Source organism: Mauremys mutica, unplaced genomic scaffold (genome assembly GCF_020497125.1).
Source record: "Mauremys mutica isolate MM-2020 ecotype Southern unplaced genomic scaffold, ASM2049712v1 001460F_np12_obj, whole genome shotgun sequence".
NCBI lineage: Eukaryota > Metazoa > Chordata > Testudines > Geoemydidae > Mauremys > Mauremys mutica.
Genome location: NW_025423207.1, coordinates 23,572 through 42,239, shown reverse-complemented (window position 1 = coordinate 42,239; position 18,668 = coordinate 23,572). Strand labels below are relative to the sequence as shown.

Here is an 18,668-nt window from a genome sequence, read left to right as displayed (position 1 = left end):
GAGTCACTTTCCTGCCCAGCCCCAGTGCCCCCCCCCGGGGTCTCTCACTCCCCGGGGGCTCCGTGGGAGGCTGGACACCAGGGATGCAGGACGGCAGGAATGGGGGTGACAGGCCTCCTGTTCCTCAGTCTCACGGCGGGACCGAGGGGGTTCGTCGCTCTCCGGCTCGGAAGCGCTGGGAAGACCCGACCGTGGAGGGGCCGTCGCTGGGGGGGGCGGCCCTGCGCAGGCGCTGAGCACGTCCTTATATCACTTCTGTGGTGGGAAAAGTGCTGAGGAGATGGAACGCTGAGGGCTGGTTTTGGCGGGAAAAACCGGTTTGGACTGGTTTGAGCCTGTGTCCTGACGGTAAACAAGTCCCCTCTCAGAGATGGAGTCCAGGGGTCAATAGTTCATATGCTCCAGATTGGATCTTATTTTAAAGCCAGTGATTTACTTCATAAACATCTTATTAACCAACTAATGAAACCTATTAAACAATTTATACTTCTTACACCTAACAGTGTTTGTCCTGCAGACGTGTTTACAGGTGTTGACTTGTGGGGAAGAGAGGCCAATTCATAATGTCTCTACCCCCTTTCATAGCTTCTTCCAACTTGCTAGGAAGTACCTTTGCTACGATGTGAGTCAAGCAGTGCCCATTGTCGCTGTGCTATCTCGGAGAAGTCTGCATTGTACACGGTTCCTGGGATAGTCCTTGGGAGTGTGGATCCCTTTAATGGGCCAGCAGCGAGTCTGGCTCCTCCATTGTCACACCTGAAAGGCTGGTGGTGGGCAGTTCCCAACCTCATCTCAGTAACACACACAGAGCAAAACTTCCCAGCCAATGCTACACACACAATCCAACACAATACTAATGTTCAACAGACCAAGACTTTTGAAATGATACCTCACCAGGCAGACTTTGTACAAACCGTATCATCATTATAGGACAGTGGTGAATATGGGGCTTCCAGGCTGCTGCTTTGAGCACAGCGTGCCACCCCTGGGCTGACATTGCAATGGAGACGTACCCTTAGAGTCCATCTCTCCTGGGATAAAGATGGCAGCATGGCTGGCCTGGACCATCTGACGTGGGCTCATGAAGCTAAAGCTGAGAGGCTAAAAACTGTGGTGCAGATATTTGTGTTCACACTGAAGCCTGGGTTTGGAAACCCTCACCCCTCGTGGGGTCTCAGAGACTGGGCTCAAGCCCATATGTCTGCACTGTAATTTTATAGTCTTGCAGCCCAAGCCCCATAACCCTGAGTCAGCTGACCCAGGCTTTGCGACAGGTGCCCTGGGTGTGTTAATCACAGTGTAGACATAACATTAGGCTACGTCTCCAGTGCAATGAAACACCCACGACTGACCCGTGTCACATTAATCAGGGTCATGCGGCTTGGGCTGTAAAGTTGCAGTGTCCGTGTCTCGGCTCAGGCTCAGTCCCCTGCTCCAGGAGCCCAGAAGGTTGGGAGGGGGTTTAGCAAGTGGAAATGGTAAAACCGCAGGGGAGTATTACCCTGGACTCATGGCATTTCTCCATTGGTCTGTCTGCTCTGGGGCAGGGACAGAAACACGTCCTGCTGCTTTTGTTATTTCAAAGGGCAGGTTAGGATTTTCATTCTCAGACACAGTGCACAAAACAGGACTCAACTCTCGGCATAAACTAAATGAGCTGCCCACAGTTTCTGGCAGCCACAATGAGCATTTGGTATGAGAGCTCAGACCTGCCCCTGTCCCAGAGGGACGGGGTCGTCTGAGAGGGCACTGGACCACTGACCTATCAGCTCCTAACTCCCAAACTTTCAGTAACTCTATCCTCAGTGCTTGTGAGTGTAATTCAAACCATAAGAAAAACCACACTAGGCTAGACCGAAGGTCCATCTAGCTCTGAATCTTGTCGTCTGACAGTAGCCAGTACCAGGTGCCCCAAAAGCAACTCAGTAAGGTACCACTGGAACTTGAACCCAGGATCTCCTGTATACAAAACAGTGGTTTTAGCCAGCTAAGCCATGGTGCCTACAGCTGCTGAAGGGATCATGTCTGCACACACCTGACTCTCTGCCAACCCCCATCTGGGCCTGACAAACTTTGCTAGTGTTTGGATTCAGTAAAGCAGAGGAGCAGGTGAAGTTTTACTCCCAACGTTCTTTGGAGAGGGGTAACTAGTGGTGTTCCCCAAGGGTCAGTCCTAGGACCAATCCTATTCAATTTATTCATAAATGATCTGGAGAAAGGGGTAAACAGTGAGGTGGCAAAGTTTGGAGATGATACTAAACTGCTCAAGATAGTTAAGACCAAAGCAGATTGTGAAGAACTTCAAAAAGAGCTCACAAAACTAAGTGATTGGGCAACAAAATGGCAAATGAAATTTAATGTGGATAAATGTAAAGTAATGCACATTGGAAAAAATAACCCCAACTATACATACAACATGATGGGGGCTAATTTAGCTACAACGAGTCAGGAAAAAGATCTTGGTGTCATCGTGGATAGTTCTCTAAAGATGTCCACGCAGTGTGCAGAGGCGGTCAAAAAAGCAAACAGGATGTTAGGAATCATTAAAAAGGGGATAGAGAATAAGACTGAGAATATATTATTGCCCTTATATAAATCCATGGTACGCCCACATCTCGAATACTGTGTACAGATGTGGTCTCCTCACCTCAAAAAAAGATATTCTAGAACTAGAAAAGATTCAGAAAAGAGCAACTAAAATGATTAGGGGTTCTTTGGACAGGTCGACACTACCCCTCTCCATTCTGAGAATTTACCATTAATTCCTACCCTTTGTTCCCTGTCCTTTAACCAGTTCTCAGTCCATGAAAGGACCTTCCCTTTTATCCCATGACAGCTTAATTTACGTAAGAGCCTTTGGTGAGGGACCTTGTCAAAGGCTTTCTGGAAATCTAAGTACACTATGTCCACCGGATCCCCCTTGTCCACATGTTTGTTGACCCCTTCAAAGAACTCTAATAGATTAGTAAGACACGATTTCCCTTTACAGAAATCATGTTGACTATTGCTCAAGAGTTTGTTTTTCTATGTGTCTGACAATTGTATTCTTTACTATTGTTTCAACTAATTTGCCCGGTACCGACGTTAGACTTACCGGTCTGTAATTGCCGGGATCACCCCTAGAGCCCTTTTTAAATATTGGCGTTACATTAGCTAACTTCCAGTCATTGGGTACCGAAGCCGATTTAAAGGACAGGTTACAAACCTTAGTTAATAGTTCCGCAACTTCACATTTGAGTTCTTTCAGAACTCTTGGGTGAATGCCATCTGGTCCCGGTGACTTGTTAATGTTGAGTTTATCAATTAATTCCAAAACCTCCTCTAGTGACACTTCAATCTGTGACAGTTCCTCAGATTTGTCACCTACAAAAGCCAGCTCAGGTTTGGGAATCTCCCTAACATCCTCAGCCGTGAAGACTGAAGCAAAGAATCCATTTAGTTTCTCCGCAATGACTTTATCATCTTTAAGCGCTCGTTTTGTATTTTCATCGTCAAGGGGCCCCACTGGTTGTTTAGCAGGCTTCCTGCTTCTGTACAGTACAGCATCTGTTTTTCTCCAAATCTAGGAGAGAACACTTATTGAACACTTTTACCACTTCTGCATTATTTTTGATAATTCTGCCATTTCCGTCTAGTAATTTATCACTACCATTGTTAGGATTAATATACTTTTCAAAACTTCCTTCTTATTTTCATTGATTGGTCATTGATTTCTGATAGCTTCCCTTACCAATTTTCTACAATTCTGACCTAACTCAGGGCTGAGCAACCTTTCAGAAGTCTTCATTTATTCACTCTAATTTAAGGTTTTGAGTGGGCCAGTAATACATTTAAACATTTTTAGAAGATCTATAATATATAACTAAACTATTGTTGTATGTAAAGTAAATAAGGCTTTTAAAATGTTTAAGAAACTTCATTTAAAATTAAATTAAAATGCAGAGCCCCCCGGACTGGTGGCCAGGACCCGGGCATTGTGAGTGGCACTGAAAATCAGCTTGTGTGCTGCCTTCAGCACCCGTGCCATAGGTTGCCTACCCCTGTTCTAATTAATATTCTTTACTACTGACTTCCCTTTTCTTCCTTGTATTTTATTTGGAGAGTGTTTCCTACCAGGGAGCCATTAGTAGTGTCCAGAGACAGCCCCATCTCCTATATCAAACTCTGCTAGTAGGTATGTGATAAATGTGAAGACCCTGCCTCCATCTGTCAGCTGTGAGAGACAAAGGTTCTCTCTTTCTACCCTCTGATGCCGCCTGTCTGTTCTAAGAAAGGTGGAGTGAGACTCTGTTAACATGGGCCTCCCGGGGCTTCCATTTACCTGGTGCTGCTGTTCCGTGAATAGTGGGGTTGGGAGTGGGGCAGCAGGTCCTGAGTGTTGGACTCTTGCTCTTTCAGGGGCCGGTGACCTTCGAGGAGGTAGCTGTGTATTTCACCAAGGAGGAATGGACTCTGCTGGACCCCACTCAGAGAGCCCTCTACAGGGATGTCATGCAGGAGAACTATGAGACGGTGACCTCGCTGGGTAAGGAGTCCTGTCCCCTGGGTTATTAGAAGCTGTGGGGTCTCTGAAGAACCTGAGCAGTAATAACTTTATACCTTTATTCGTCATACAAGTTTTGACAAGTTTCCTTGCCCCCCCCCCTTTTTTTTGCCTTATCTCCCACCCACTAGTACCATTTTTGGACATGTGCCTTTTTGGTGCTGTCAGTCATTTTAAAATTGCATTGAATGTATCCTTATTGGCTACATTCATAACTACATTAATCACTGTAGCTTTCATGCCTTTTCCTCATTTTAAGAGGAAAATATGCTTCCTGTAGAATTCTAAATTGAGTAAATAGTTGTGTGACTCATGCCTGGCTTGTGTGCCAGTCAGATGAGCTCTTTTAGGAGAGCGTGTAATGTTGCCGTTCAGGATCCCATGGGTGAAGGGATAAGCGAGCCGTGGGAGGGACGGAGACGGGGGGTAGTAGATATGCCAGGACATGGGGCGGGTGTGTGCAGGGTTAGAGCTAAGAAGCAGCAGGGAGGTAGGAGGCTGTGAGAGAAGAGGAGAAAATACAAGAAGTTCTCAAGTTGCCGGGAGGTGGTGCTGGCTGAGAGTAATGGGAAGAAGCGGAGGGGAGTGTGGGGGAAGGGCACCCAGGAAGTGGGGTGGGTGCATCAGTGGGAGGGAGGAGAGGTTTGGGGATTTGGAGCTGTGGGGGATCCCAGACCTTTAACCCCAAATCCCTACCAAAGCCTTGTTGCTTTAGAGCCTCAACGGCAGTTTTATTTCTGTTCAGTTTCACTTTATTATACATTTTTTCCCCAAATATTATTATTTTAACTCTTGACCTCCCTCTCCCACTCATTACCCCCCTCCTCACATAACCTCCCCATCTCTGTGCACAGCGACCCCGGCCACCGATCCTGAGTCCTTGCTGCATCCTCCCTCCCAGAGCAGGGCCCCTACCCAGGCACAAATGGGCACTTCGTTGATGATGTCACAGGGTGGTATAGTCTGTACAATTTTTACACCTATAAGATTACATATTCCGAAGCCCTTCACACCAGTCGGGCTTATCTCTATATGCCGATACAGTCTGTTCCCTTCCCAGCTCTGATGCTGCAGAGCCCTGCCTGTGTCCCTGTTCCTGTTCACCCCCTAACCAACATTCATGGGGCCTCATCTGAAGGACTGTGTCCAGTTTTGGGCCCAACACTATAAGAAGGATGTGGAAAAATTGGAAAGCATCCAGCGGGGGGCAACAAAAATGGTTAGGGGACTGGAACACATGACTTCTGAGGAGAGGCTGAGGGAACTGGGATTGTTTAGTCTGCAGAAGAGAAGAATGAGTGGGGATTTGATAGTTGCTTTCAACTACCTGAAGGGGGGTTCCAAAGAGGATGGATCTAGACTGTTCTCAGTGGTAGCAGATGACAGAACAAAGAGTAATGATTTCAAGTTGCAATGGGGGAGGTTTAGGTTGGATATTAGGAAACACTATTTCACTAGGAGGGTGGTGAAGCCCTGGGATGGGTTCCCTAGGGAGGTGGTGGAATCTCCTTCCTTAGAGGTTTTTAAGGTCAGGCTTGACAAAGCCTTGGCTGGGATGATTTAGTTGGGGATTGGTCCTGCTTTGAGCAGGGGTGGGACTAGATGACCTCCTGAGGTCCCTTCCAACCCTGAGATTCTATTATTCCAATTTCCTTCCCACCTCCACTTTGACCCCATTTATAGAGCAATATTCTCAGCTATACCTTAACCAATCATTGTGCTGAAATTTAACTAACCAATTCTAACATATTGTGACATAATTCTCTAACCCAGGCGTCGGCCACCTTTCAGAAGTGGTGTGCGGAGTCTTCATTTATTCGCTCTAATTTAAGATTTCATGTGCCAATAATACATTTTTACATTTTTAGACAGTCTCTTTCTATAAGTCTATAATACATAATTAAACTATTGTATGTAAAGTCAGTAAGGTTTTTAAAATGTTTAAGAAGCTTCATTTAAAATTACATTTAAAATGCAGAGCCTTCTGGACCGGTGGCCAGGACCTGGGCAGTGTGAGTGCCACTGAAAATCAACTCGTGTGCCACCATAGGTTGCCTACTCCTGCTCTAACCAATTATAAACCAGTACCCTAATTAACTTACACCTGGCAACATTAATTATACAGGAGAGAGAAACAATTAGAGAACCAGACTGATTAACAATGTAAAAGTGGTGGCCATAAAGATAAAGCAATACAGAAATGAGGGTTTCACAACCACAACCATTGATAAGTGATTTCTTGCCAGACACAGTGCTATCAAATTAAGGTTTCTTTAACCATCTTAAGCTCCGGACAGGATTGTCTTCCTAACAGCCCAATAGCACCTTATTTCAGTGTGACTGGTTTGGGATGTGAGGATGTGACCCTTCGCTTCCCAGCTTATGGCTGCCCCTGCTGTTTAGCCAAAGGCCTTAGCCTAAGAACAAGGCCTCAGACGGTCACAGTAAAAGAAGGCCCAGACACAGGCAGACTGTGATTTTGATTCTTTGTTTTCATACTCCTGTAACTAGCTAAGTGATAAAAATACCCCTAAGTTCTTAAACTATAGGCTTTGCAGGCAGGCCTGAATATCGCCATTCTAACAGGGTTCTACCCCTTCCCCCATGCTGCGTCTGTCTTGTCTATTTAGACTAAATTCTTCAGAGCATGGGCCATCTACTATTCTGCATTTGTACTGTGCCTAGCACAATGGAGACACACTGTTAGTTGGTCCTTAGACACTCAGGTAAAGCATATGATTAATAATAATAATAATTCTCCTGCCACTTGGAGCCAAGGAAGCTGGTCTTGGGATGTTACTGCTTAAAAAATGATCTGAGCTTAAAACCATGGACTATTCTTTGTGACAAGTATCCCACAAATTCCACTGACCTTCCTGGTTTTCTTTGCCTGGTATAGGGTTTCTAAATTGCAAACCTGATGTGGTTTCACAGCTGGAACGAGGGGAAGAGCCGTGGGTCCCGGACCTCCAGGGTTCTGAGAAAGAAGTGCTCCCGAGAGCTGCCTGCAGAGGTGAGGACTTGGTTAAAGCAAGTCAAAAACTGTCCGTGAATACAGGAAACATTTGGGATGCCTACAAAGACCCTGTGAGCTCTCCAAGTTCAGGATTGTTCACTGCAGATGTGGAATAATTAGGCAGATGTCACTCATGGCTTCCCACCTATCCTGACTAACAACTGGCAGCAGATCCCTACCTGATCCCAGTTTCCCCTGCATGTTCTGGTGAAATGCAGACCAAAACTGATCCCTTCCTCTCTCCTCTGGGGAAAATCAGCTCCTGATAGGTTTGATCTCTCCTGCACATATTTTGGTTTGTTCATCCCTTTTAAAATTCCTGTCTCTGAGATTTCCTTTCTCTCAGGCACAGGGAGTGACCTATGTCTGGATTCTCTCTGTCTCCCATCAGGTGATAGGATGGTGCGTGAGAATGAGGAGCAGAAACCCCAGCAGGAAGATGCTGAGCAAGGAGCACCACATGGGACATTATCAGGAAGACCCAAAGGGAATGTTTCCAGGAGTTGTGCAGTCCAAGAAAAAGTAAAAGCCTCTGAGACTCAGCAGAGGCCAGAGGAGAACTTCAGTAGCCTCTCAGACCTTATTACACATGAGAGAATCAACTTTGAAGAGACGCCCTACACGTGCTCTGAGTGCGGGAAAAGCTTCAGTCACCGCTCTGCCCTCATCAGACATCAGAGAATCCACACAGGGGAGCTGCCCTACACGTGCGCTGAGTGCGGGAAAAGCTTCAGGCACTGCTCTGCCCTTATCACACATCAGAGAATCCACACAGGAGAGACGCCCTACACATGCTCTGAGTGCAGGAAAAGCTTCAGTCACCGCTCTGCTCTCATCAGACATCAGAGAATCCACACAGGGGAGCTGCCCTACACGTGCGCTGAGTGCGGGAAAAGCTTCCCTCACCGCTCTGCCCTTATCACACATCAGAGAATCCACACAGGAGAGACGCCCTACACGTGCGCTGAGTGCGGGAAAAGCTTCAGTCAGCGCTCAAACCTTATCACACATCAGAGAACCCACACAGGGGAGCTGCCCTACACATGCGCTGAGTGCAGGAAAAGCTTCAGTCAGCGCTCAAACCTTATCACACATCAGAGAATCCACACAGGAGAGATCCCGTACACATGCTGTGAGTGCAGGAAAAGTTTCAGTCAGCGCTCTGCCCTCATCAGACATCAGAGAATCCACACAGGGGAGCTGCCCTACACATGCGCTGAGTGCGGGAAAAGCTTCAGTCGGCGCTCAACCCTTATTACACATCAGAGAATCCACACGGGGGAGCTGCCCTACACATGCGCTAAGTGCGGGAAAGGCTTCAATCAGCGCTCAAACCTTATAACACATCAGAGAATCCACACGGGGAGACGCCCTACACATGCGCTGAGTGCGGGAAAAGCTTCAGTCACCGCTCACAGCTTATCAGACATCAGAGAATCCACACATGAGAGATCTCCTACACATGCTCTGAGTGCGGGTAAAGTTTCACTGAGCACTCAGACTTTGTCTGACATCGTAGAATCCACAGTGGAGAGAGACCCTATACATGCTCTGCATTTGGGAAAAGCTTCAATCAGATGTCATTCCCTATTAGATATCAGAAAATCCAAATGGGAGAGAACTGTAAGAAATGCCTTTATTAGGGCTTCCCAAAGATTTCTTTTAAAAAAAATCACATTTGCTAATTCCAATATAGTGAACTTTGCACCATCTTCACTGTGGTCTCTCAGCTCTGCCGGATGAGTTGCCTGCTTCTGCCTTTTGCAGCTCACCCTTCTTTGGGGTCAGTCCTGTGATCTTTTCTATCAGCTCCTTTCCTTTTGAGTTGTAGGAGCGTGTGTCCCTCCAGCCAGGAATTTCATCAGCTCCAGGTGGGGGAGAGAGGGTTGATGCCAACAAGCTACCCTGAGGCAAAAGTTACCTGTGCCTTACATCCACTAGGACTGTATATGGAATTGGGTGCTCAAGTTAGTGATTTTGGTGTAAAAAGACAATTATAGTTGTAGAGCAGAAGCAGCCCAGGGAGTGAACCTAACAGACAATGATCAAGTGATCTCTCTCCTGCCATCCATCTCCACTCTCTGACAAACAGAGGCTAGGGACACCATTCCTTACCCATCCTGGCTAATAGCCATTAATGGACTTAACTGGATAAATTCATGGAGGTTTTCTTTTAAACCCTGTTATAGTCCTAGCCTTCACAACCTCTTCAGGCAAGGAGTTCCACAAGTTGACTGTGCGCTGTGTGAAGAAGAACTTCCATTTATTTGTTTTAAACCTGCTGCCTATTAATTTCATTTGGTGGCCCCTAGTTCTTGTATTATGGGAGTAAGTAAATAACTTTTCCTTATCTACTTTCTCCACATCACTCGTGATTTTATATACCTCTATCACAGGCCTGCACAACATGCGGCCCGCGGAGCCTCACTGTGCGGCCCGCCGGGAGATTCTAAATCCCCCCCCCCCCCGGCGCTCTGCGGGCAGTCCAGAGCCCTTTGAATCCCAGACACGGCAGGGAATCAAAGGACTCTGGGCTGCCTGCAGGAACAAGGAGCCCAGAGCCCTTTAAATCTCAGCGGGGTCCAGGATTCAAAGGGCTCTGCGCTGCCTGCTGTGGCTGGGAGCCCAGAGCCTTTTAAATCCCAGCCGCGGCCGGGAATCAGAGGGCTCTGGGCTCCCCGCGGCTGCCAGCAGCCCAGAGCCCTTTGAATTCCAGCCCCTGGCCGCTGATTGCCCCCTCCCCAGACCCCTGCCCCAATTGCCCCCCAGGACCTATCTAAGCACCACTGGTCCTTGTCCCCTGATTACCCCCTCCCGAGACCCCTGCCCCATCTAAGCCTCCCTTCTCCTTGTCCCCAACTGCCCTCCTCCTAAGACCCCACCCAACTTCCCCCCAGGACCCCACCCCCTACCTGTCCCCTTATAAACCTCCTGGTTTCCCATGCCTATCCTATTGCTGCCTGTCCCCTGACTGCCCCTCTGAACCTCTGCCCCATCCAACCCCCCTGCTCCCTGGCCCTTGACTGCCCCCCCAGAACCCCCTACCCCTTCTCCAAACCCCAAACCGCTTACTGTGCCACTCAGACCAGCATGTCTGGCTCCGTGCAGCTCCAGACAGTTGCTGCCATGCTCCCCCATGGAGCCCCCCCACCCCCAGCACCTGCTTTCCAGATTTGAACACCTCAAAATTCAGGAGTGCTCAAGCTCGGTTTGGGCAGCTGTTACTTCATTTCTCCCAAATCAAATATACTGATCCACTGTAACTTGCTGTAGAAAAAGTAGGATAAAATTGAGCAAGAAATGCTTATTAGGACTGGAATTGCTATTTTCAACAGCTATTGCCTTTTTGTTTGTTTGAAAGGAAGACAGTGATATTGCATTGGCAAATTCCCCATAGAAAGAAAGAGTGGAACAAAAGAATAATAAAGGCACCTCAACTTTTCCTCATTTATGGAGGACAGTCTTATAATATGCATCCAGATATCCTCCAATCACACAAGCTGAAAATTGTTCCACTTTACTGCAGCTCTGTAACCATATGGGAACCAATCCTGTCTGTGTTTTGTGCACATCCAAAATTCCGGCTGAATGACCCGCCCTGGGAGCGAGTTACCAGTGACCCAGGGCTGGGGCAGCAGGAGGTGTCGGGGGGGACTGGTGAGGGGGAGCCCAGGGCTGGGGCAGCAGCAGGGTGCAGGGAGGGCACTCGTGGGGAAGAAAGGGGGAAGCCCAGCGCTGGGGTGGCAGGGTGTGTGGGTGGGTGGGGGGAGAGCCCAGGACTGGGGCAGCAGGAGGGTACGGGGGGAGCCCAGGGCTGGGAAGGGGGACAGCCACAATTTTTTTTGCTTGGGGCAGCAAAAAACCTAGAGCCGGCCCTCTGGGTTCCCCCAGCCGCCGGAGCCCCGGGCACTTTAATTTGACCCTGAGGGCTCCCAGCCACCTCTTTAGCTGGGAGCCCCTGGTTGATTTAAAATAAAGCATCACCTCCCCACCCCAACCTTCCTTTTTGGCCCACAGCTGTTTTGGTGGGGCGGCGGTGGGGAAGGAGGGTTTGTTTCCGCAGGGCTGGGCGGCCCTGGGGCGGGGTGTTTCCTCGGGCTGGGAGGTTTCAGCCCTCAGCTGTTTTCTTTGGAGGAATGTGGCCCTCGCCGCTTTACGAGTTGTGCAGGCCTGATTTATTATCTCTCTGTTCTCTCCTTCTTCTCCCCCCAATTCCTCATCTCTAATGTCTCTGCCTTTCTCCTCTTACTCCCTCTCCCCTGCCCTTTCCAGGAACTCACACTCTACAGCATTTAGGACAAGCCAGAGCTCCCATGTTCTGCACATGAGCCTGTGTCAGAGGACGTGTGACCCCGGTCAGAACCAGTCACCACATCAATATGACCCTTTATGGGCGACTTCTCTGCCTGCTCTGCAATTTACATCTCTCCCCCCGCTTCCTCCCCCCCCCCAGCCGCAAACAGGGTGGGGTACAGCTCTGACTGAGAGGCCTAACAGGAGAAATTTCAGCCCAAAGACAAATTTGTGTGAAATGCTGAGAAGTGAAGAGCCCCCTTCCCCTCCCCCCAAATCCCCAGAACTCTAGAGTCACCCCCATGGCACCAGCACAGGGAACCCAGTGAGATGGGGTTACAGAATACAAGGGGGAGGGAGCAGGGGAAAGAGGTGACAGGGAATCTCTCGCTCTCCTTCTCTCTTCTCTTTCCTTCCAGGAGCTGCAGTCACAGCAGGGAGGGGTTTGTCTCTTTATTAGGGATCCCTCTGTGTCACGGAGGCTGCACAAGTCATAGATTCTGTGACTTCTGCAGTGGCCACTGTGGCTGACTCCGTGGCTGCCCCAGCAGCTGGCCTGGGGACAGCTTGAGCAGTGGTTCCAAGGGTGGCAGGAGCAGCCACAGCTCAGTGGCTCCTGGCACCTGTCCCGAGGTGGCCGGAGCAGGGCTGGCCTCTGGGGCTCCCCTCACCTGGCAGCATCTGGAGTGGCAGTGGGTCCCTGGGGCTTCTCCCCCAGTACATGGTGCCACAGGCCCCCTGGACTCCCTGCACCCACAGCTGGTGCCATGGACCCCCTGGGCCTCCCTCCCCACGATTCAATGCGGGGTATTTATGGTATAAGTCATGGCCGGGTCATGGGCAATGAGCTTTTGGGTTTTGCCCATGATCTGTCCATGACATTTACTAAAAATACCTGCGATTAAATCTTTGCCTTCCTCATTATCGATCAAATAAATCGAAACGCCTCCACCTGCAAGTGGATTTAGCCCAGGACCCTCAGAGTCAGCAGCTGTTACGCCCCCACTGATCTCTCTGGTCAGGTGTCCTAGCGCTGGAAGCCTCCTGTTTAGATCCTAAAATAGCATTTTTGCACCAGGGGGGGCTGAAATTTTGGACCGGACATTGTAGCTCCACCGTTATTTTACTGAATTGCTTCAAAACAGCAAGTCAAGAAAGTCTCCTAAGTGCCAGGCTCTCTGCCATGGAAACAGCTGCCCCTGCTCTCCAGGAGTCTGATCGTACAAACCTGCTCCACACTGAAGGGGGGTCAGACAGTGACAGGGCTGGTAACACAAATACTTCAGACTATTAACTCCAGGTCCCTTCCTTTCTTTAACCCAGGATGTGCCAGTCACCAGGTAACCATGGTGTTATCTTCACCTTAAAATACCTCTCAGTACATTTTCAGCAGCCCTCCACCCCCTGCCCTCCCTGCAGCCAGCCCCTGTCTCCAGCCAGCCCCGCAGGCCCCGGCTCCAGCCAACCCCTGCCGCACCCCCCTGCCCTGCCTCCAGCCAGCCCCGCACCCCCCTGCCCTGCCTGCAGCCAGCCCCGCACCCCATGCCCTGCCTGCAGCCAGCCCCTGTCTGGGGCCAGCCCTGCACCCCCTGCCCTGCCTGCAGCCAGCCCCTGTCTGCGGCCAGCCCCGCACCCCCTGCCCTGCCCGCAGCCAGCCCCTGTCTGCAGCCAGCTCTGCACCCCCCTGCCCTGCCTCCAGCTAGCCCCATCTGCTGCCAGCCCCCACCCCCTGCCCTGCCTGCAGCCAGCCCCTGTCTGCAGCCAGCCCCGCACCCCCTGCCCTGCCCGCAGCCAGCCCCTGTCTCCAGCCAGCCGCGCATGCCCCGGCTCCAGCCAACCCCTGCTGCACCCCCCTGCCCTGCCTGCAGCCAGCCCCACACCCCCTGCCCTGCCTGCAGCCAGCCCCGTACCCCACACCCTGCCCACAGCCAGCCCCGCACCCCCTGCCCTGCCCACAGCCAGCCTGTCTGCAGCCAGCCCTGCACCCCCTGCCCTGCCCGCAGCCAGCCCCTGCCTCCGGCCAGCCCCGCACCCCACGTCCTGCCTGCAGCCCTGCACCCTCTGCCCTGCCTGCACCAGCCACATCCTCCCTGCCCTGCCTGCAGCCAGCCACTTCCACACCCCCTGCCCTGTCTCCAGCCAACTCCTGCCACACCCCCTGCCACTCACCCCTGCCTGAAGCCAGCCAGTCCTGCACTCCTCTGTCTCCAGCCCTGCCAACCCCTGATGCACCCCCACTGCATCCCTGCCTGAAGCCAGCCAGCCCCACACACCCCTGTCTCCAGCCAGCCCCGCACCCCTTGCCTGCAGCCAGACCCTACCTCCAGCCAGCTCCTGCCCTGCCTGCAGCCAGCCCCATGGCCACTGGTGCCCTGCACTTCCCAGGGCAGTAACCCTGCACGCCTGCTTCAATGAGGGGGGCAGGGAGCAGCTGGGACCCACACATGTGCACACCCGAGGGTGACCAGACAGCAAGTGTGAAAAATCGGGACAGGGAGTGGGGGGTAATAGGATCCTAGATAAGAAAAAGACCCCAAAATTGGGACTGTCCCTATAAAATTGGGACATCTGGTCACCCTAGCACACCCCCAGGACTCCTGAGTTCCATTGCTGGGTTTCCTATTGGTTCCACTGCTGGTTGTTTTCCTTTTCCTGGGGGACGCTGGGCAAGTTGCTCCCCCCTCTAGGGCTCCGTCCCCAGCAGGCAAATGGGGATTTCGTACCTTCCCGCTATTGGAAAGTGCTGGAAGAATCCCACAGCCAAAGCTGCTCTGACAGCGCTAAGCAGCATCTGACCATTCAAGGTCGGAGCGCACTGCCCAGGAGGAGGAGTGTCTGGCTCTGGGGTTTCACTTCAGCCCAGTCTAGAGAGAGGGGCCCAGCCATGGGGTTTGGCTCAAGAAGACCAAGTCTCCAATTTGTTACGGGCATTTTGAATTCCAGTCCTGTGCTCCAAAGTGCTTGGTGTCAGTTGCACATTTTGGAAGCAGGCTCTCCACTCCATTTTCCAAATCATTCATGAAACTATTGAATAGCACCGGACCCCGGACTGATCCCTGCAGGACCCACTAGGTGCCCCCTCTCCATTGGGCAGCCAAACCTGGAGAAGGGCCCTTGGAGTCTGGGCTTTCAACCAGCTCTGCACCCACATGACACTGATTGCATCTAGACTGCATTTCCCTCATTTGCTTGTGAGAATGTCCTGCGGGACTGTGTCAAAAGCCTTAGTAACCCCGAGATAGATCCCATCTACTGTTTACCCACCTCCACTAGGCCCGGAACCCTGCCAAAGAAGGAAAGAGGATTGGTTTGGAATGATTTGTTCTTGACAAATCCATGCTCCCTCGTCCTAAGAACCAAATTATCCTGTAGGTGCTGCTGGAAAACTGAGTTTTTACGAATGTATTCCAGTATCTCTCCAGCTATGGAAGTGAGGCTAGCTAGTCTGTAAGTCCCAGGGGTCTCTTTGTTCCCCTTTGAAAGATAGGTCCTGTCTTGTTCATGGATGGGAAGATGTTCTTTTTCAGGGATCTCAGATGAGAACTGGGGCACAACACATGGTTTGTTAAGGCCACAAAAATGGAGGCAGGAACCTCTTCTCTCCTGCTGGCAAAGAACCCCAGGTACCTAAAAGACAGGGACTCACATCCCTGAATGGGCTTTAAAAAAAAAGCAGTGGTTAAAAAGTTTGGCCCCAACCATTTCTTGTTTCCATAGACTAGACATTTTAGCAAACTTTAGAATTCCTTGGCGCAAACACCAAGAAACTCCCCTTTCTCCTTCACAGAGGGCTTTAACGCCCCTTCTCTCACTCAGGCTCACGACTGCCCAGAGCTTGAGAATTGTCCCTGTTCCCATTGGACAGATGGGGAGGAACCTGAGGCACAGAGAAGGGAAGTGACCTACCCAAGGGCCAGCAAGGCAGTGGCAGAGCCAGAAAGAGAAGCCACCAGTCCTTACTCCTGTTCTAACAAACAGCAAACCCCCAGAGGCAGGGATGGAGCCCAGGAATCGAGATGGTGGGGAAATTTCATTGAAACCGTTTGTCAGAAAATCCCATTCAGACTAAACCAGTTTGTTTCTCGAAATCATAACTAGTGGGATGAAAGTTCTTTGCAAAAATATTTTGTTGCAAAACAAAAGCATCTCCTGTTTGTCACAGTGCGTTAAATTGTCTCGTCACACACAAAGAGGAGACACTTTGATCTCAAACATTAGATAAGATGCTTCAGTCTGAGCTAAGTCGTTGCTGCTCTTAACAATTTCAAAATTAAAAAAAAACCAAATCAAATAGAGTATTTCAGCTATTCTATTATGTCATAATCTGCTCTGAGTAAATGTGATAGGACACCTCATATTATGCACTACTCCTAGTGACACTCTCCAATGGATCCCCATCCTCCACCCACCGTGAGGTACGTAGGAGCGGATCATTATTATCCCTCCTTGAAAGAGGGAGAAGCTACATGTGAGAAAGAAGAATTGACTTGTCTGAGGTCACACAGCCAGTCAGTGGCAGAGTTGGGAATAGGACCCAAGAGCTCTGATTTTCAAACTAACCATCGGATCTTGAATTTCAGACATTGAATGACCTGAATAAAGTGCTCTCAGATGAGCTCCAGACCAACAACAGTGCACAGAAATTATTCAGCAAGTATTTGAGGAGAACTGCAATGTTAGAGAGAATCATGAACTGCTCAGAGACCATTAATATAGAGAAACAGCAAAATTCATCAAACATAGAACTGGTTCTGACTTATTTCCTTGGTCTTAAAAGAGACCAACAAGGACCTGAGTCTCCTCCCTGTCAATAACCCCCTGCTCAGCCAATCAGGGTAGAGACTGAGGAAGGGAGGCTGAGGGTTCTCACCAGAGAGCCCAAAGGATGGCCCAGCTCACTGGTGGGGATCAAATAAAATTCAGAATAAAATTCGGCCTCCTTAAGCTCCTGTTTTCCATGCCTAGAATTCAACTGTCACCAGATGGATCAGACTGAACAGGTTTCAAACCTCCAGGAGGCTCTTACCTTCTAAACAGGGATGGCTGTTTTCTAGTAAAATCACTAAAAGGGAAGGAGAAAACTCGAAAGAGTTTCCTCCTGGCGCTCATGTCCGTGAACCTGAATACTCTCTCAGTCCTCAAAGAGAGACCTGGAGAAGGAGACTTGCTGGAGCAAAGCCACAGGGGTCTCTGAGGTTTCCCTGGCCCCTCGCCCCTGTCCTGCCTCCCTGATGTCAGCATCTCTCTGTGAGGTCACCACCTCCCCACCACCTTGGACCAATAGTCTGAGGTCCTGCCAAAGGCCTTTGTGATGTCACTGCCACACCCCTCCCTTGCTGTGCCAATGTCCTGCCCCTGGCCAGGCACTTTGGAGGTTTAAGCTACTCCAGGTGGATCACCCCACTCAAGGAGCGTTCGTTCTAGGCAGAACTGACACCAACTTGTCTGGCTGGGGTGTTCCCTGGAAGCAGAGCACAAGTTTGAAATACGGGCAGCATAGAGCCAATATTCATAACGTCAACTACAAAAATGATACACATCTAGAGATAGCATCATTATAATCAGCCAATCAGAACCTCTCCATAGACCCCTTATACAACAACCTTTCGACAATATTGGCTGCAAATATAGAACCGTGGTCGCAGCAGTGATCTATACAGTTACAGATTATGTCAATAACATTACAAGAAGTGACACGGCATCAGCGAGACTGATACTGGAATACTGCCTCCAGTTTTGGTGTCCTCATGTGAAAAAGATGTTGTGAAACTGGAGCTGGGGCAGCAAAGAGCCACCAAATGTTCTGAGGGCTGGAGAAAAATGCCTTCTAGGGAGCTATTGAAAGAGCTCAACCTGTTTAGCTGATCAAAAGAAGATTGAAAGGTGACTTCACTGAAGTGTTGAAGTGCCTTAATGGAGAGAAAAGATTGGGTATTAAAGGGCTCTTGAATTGAGCAGAGAAAGGCCTAACAAGACCCAATGGCTGGAAGATGAAAAGAGACAAATTCATATTACAACAAAGGCACAAATATTCACCAGCGAGGATGATTCACCACAGGAACAAGCTACCAAGGAAAGTGGTGGATTCTCCATCTCTTGATGTCATTTCATGAAGACTAGATGCCTTTCTGGAATGTGTTTGCCCCAAAAGTAGCTCTTGTGTCATACAGGAGGCCTGTGATATGCAGGGGGTCAGATTAGATGCTCTAATGGTCTCTTCTGGCCATGAAGTCGACTAATTTCTGAAAAACTGAGTGTAGCATTGGGAGCAGCGTCTGATGTTTTCCTGTCTAGCCGGCTTGCTGCCTAGAACGAACGCTCCTTGAGTGGGGTGATCCACAGGGAGTAGCTCAAACCTGCAAAGTGCCTGGCCAGGGGCAGGACATTAGCACAGCGAGGGAGGGGTGTGGCAGTGACATCACAAAGGCCTTTTGCAGGACCTCAGACTATTGGTCCAAGTTGGTGGGGAGGTGGTGACCTCACAGAGAGATGCTGACATCAGCCAGGCAGGACAGGGGCGAGGGGCCAGGGAAACCTCAGAGACCCCTGTGGCTTTGCTTCAGCAAGTCTCCTTCTCCAGGTCTCTCTTTGAGGACTGAGGGAGTATTCGGGATCACGGACTTGAGCGCCAGGAGGAACCTCTATCGAGTTTTCTCCTTCCCTTTTAGTGATTTTACTAGAAAACAGCCGTCCCTGTTTAGAAGGTAAGAGCCTCCTGGAGGTTTGAAACCTGTTCAGTCTGATCCATCTGGTGAGAGTTGAATTCTAGGCATGGAAAACACGAGCTTAAGGAGGCAGAATTTTATTCTGCACCTG

General features: G+C 50.0%; 1 long non-coding RNA gene across 1 annotated transcript; it reads left to right on the top strand.

Moving 5' to 3' along the window:
* The first annotated feature begins 4,468 nt into the window (after nucleotides 1-4,468).
* LOC123358123 lies at nucleotides 4,469-7,946 on the top strand. Its single transcript, XR_006575643.1, has 3 exons — nucleotides 4,469-4,525; nucleotides 7,443-7,556; nucleotides 7,906-7,946. It is a non-coding gene; the product is annotated as an uncharacterized LOC123358123 (long non-coding RNA).
* Nucleotides 7,947-18,668: the final 10,722 nt, after the last annotated feature.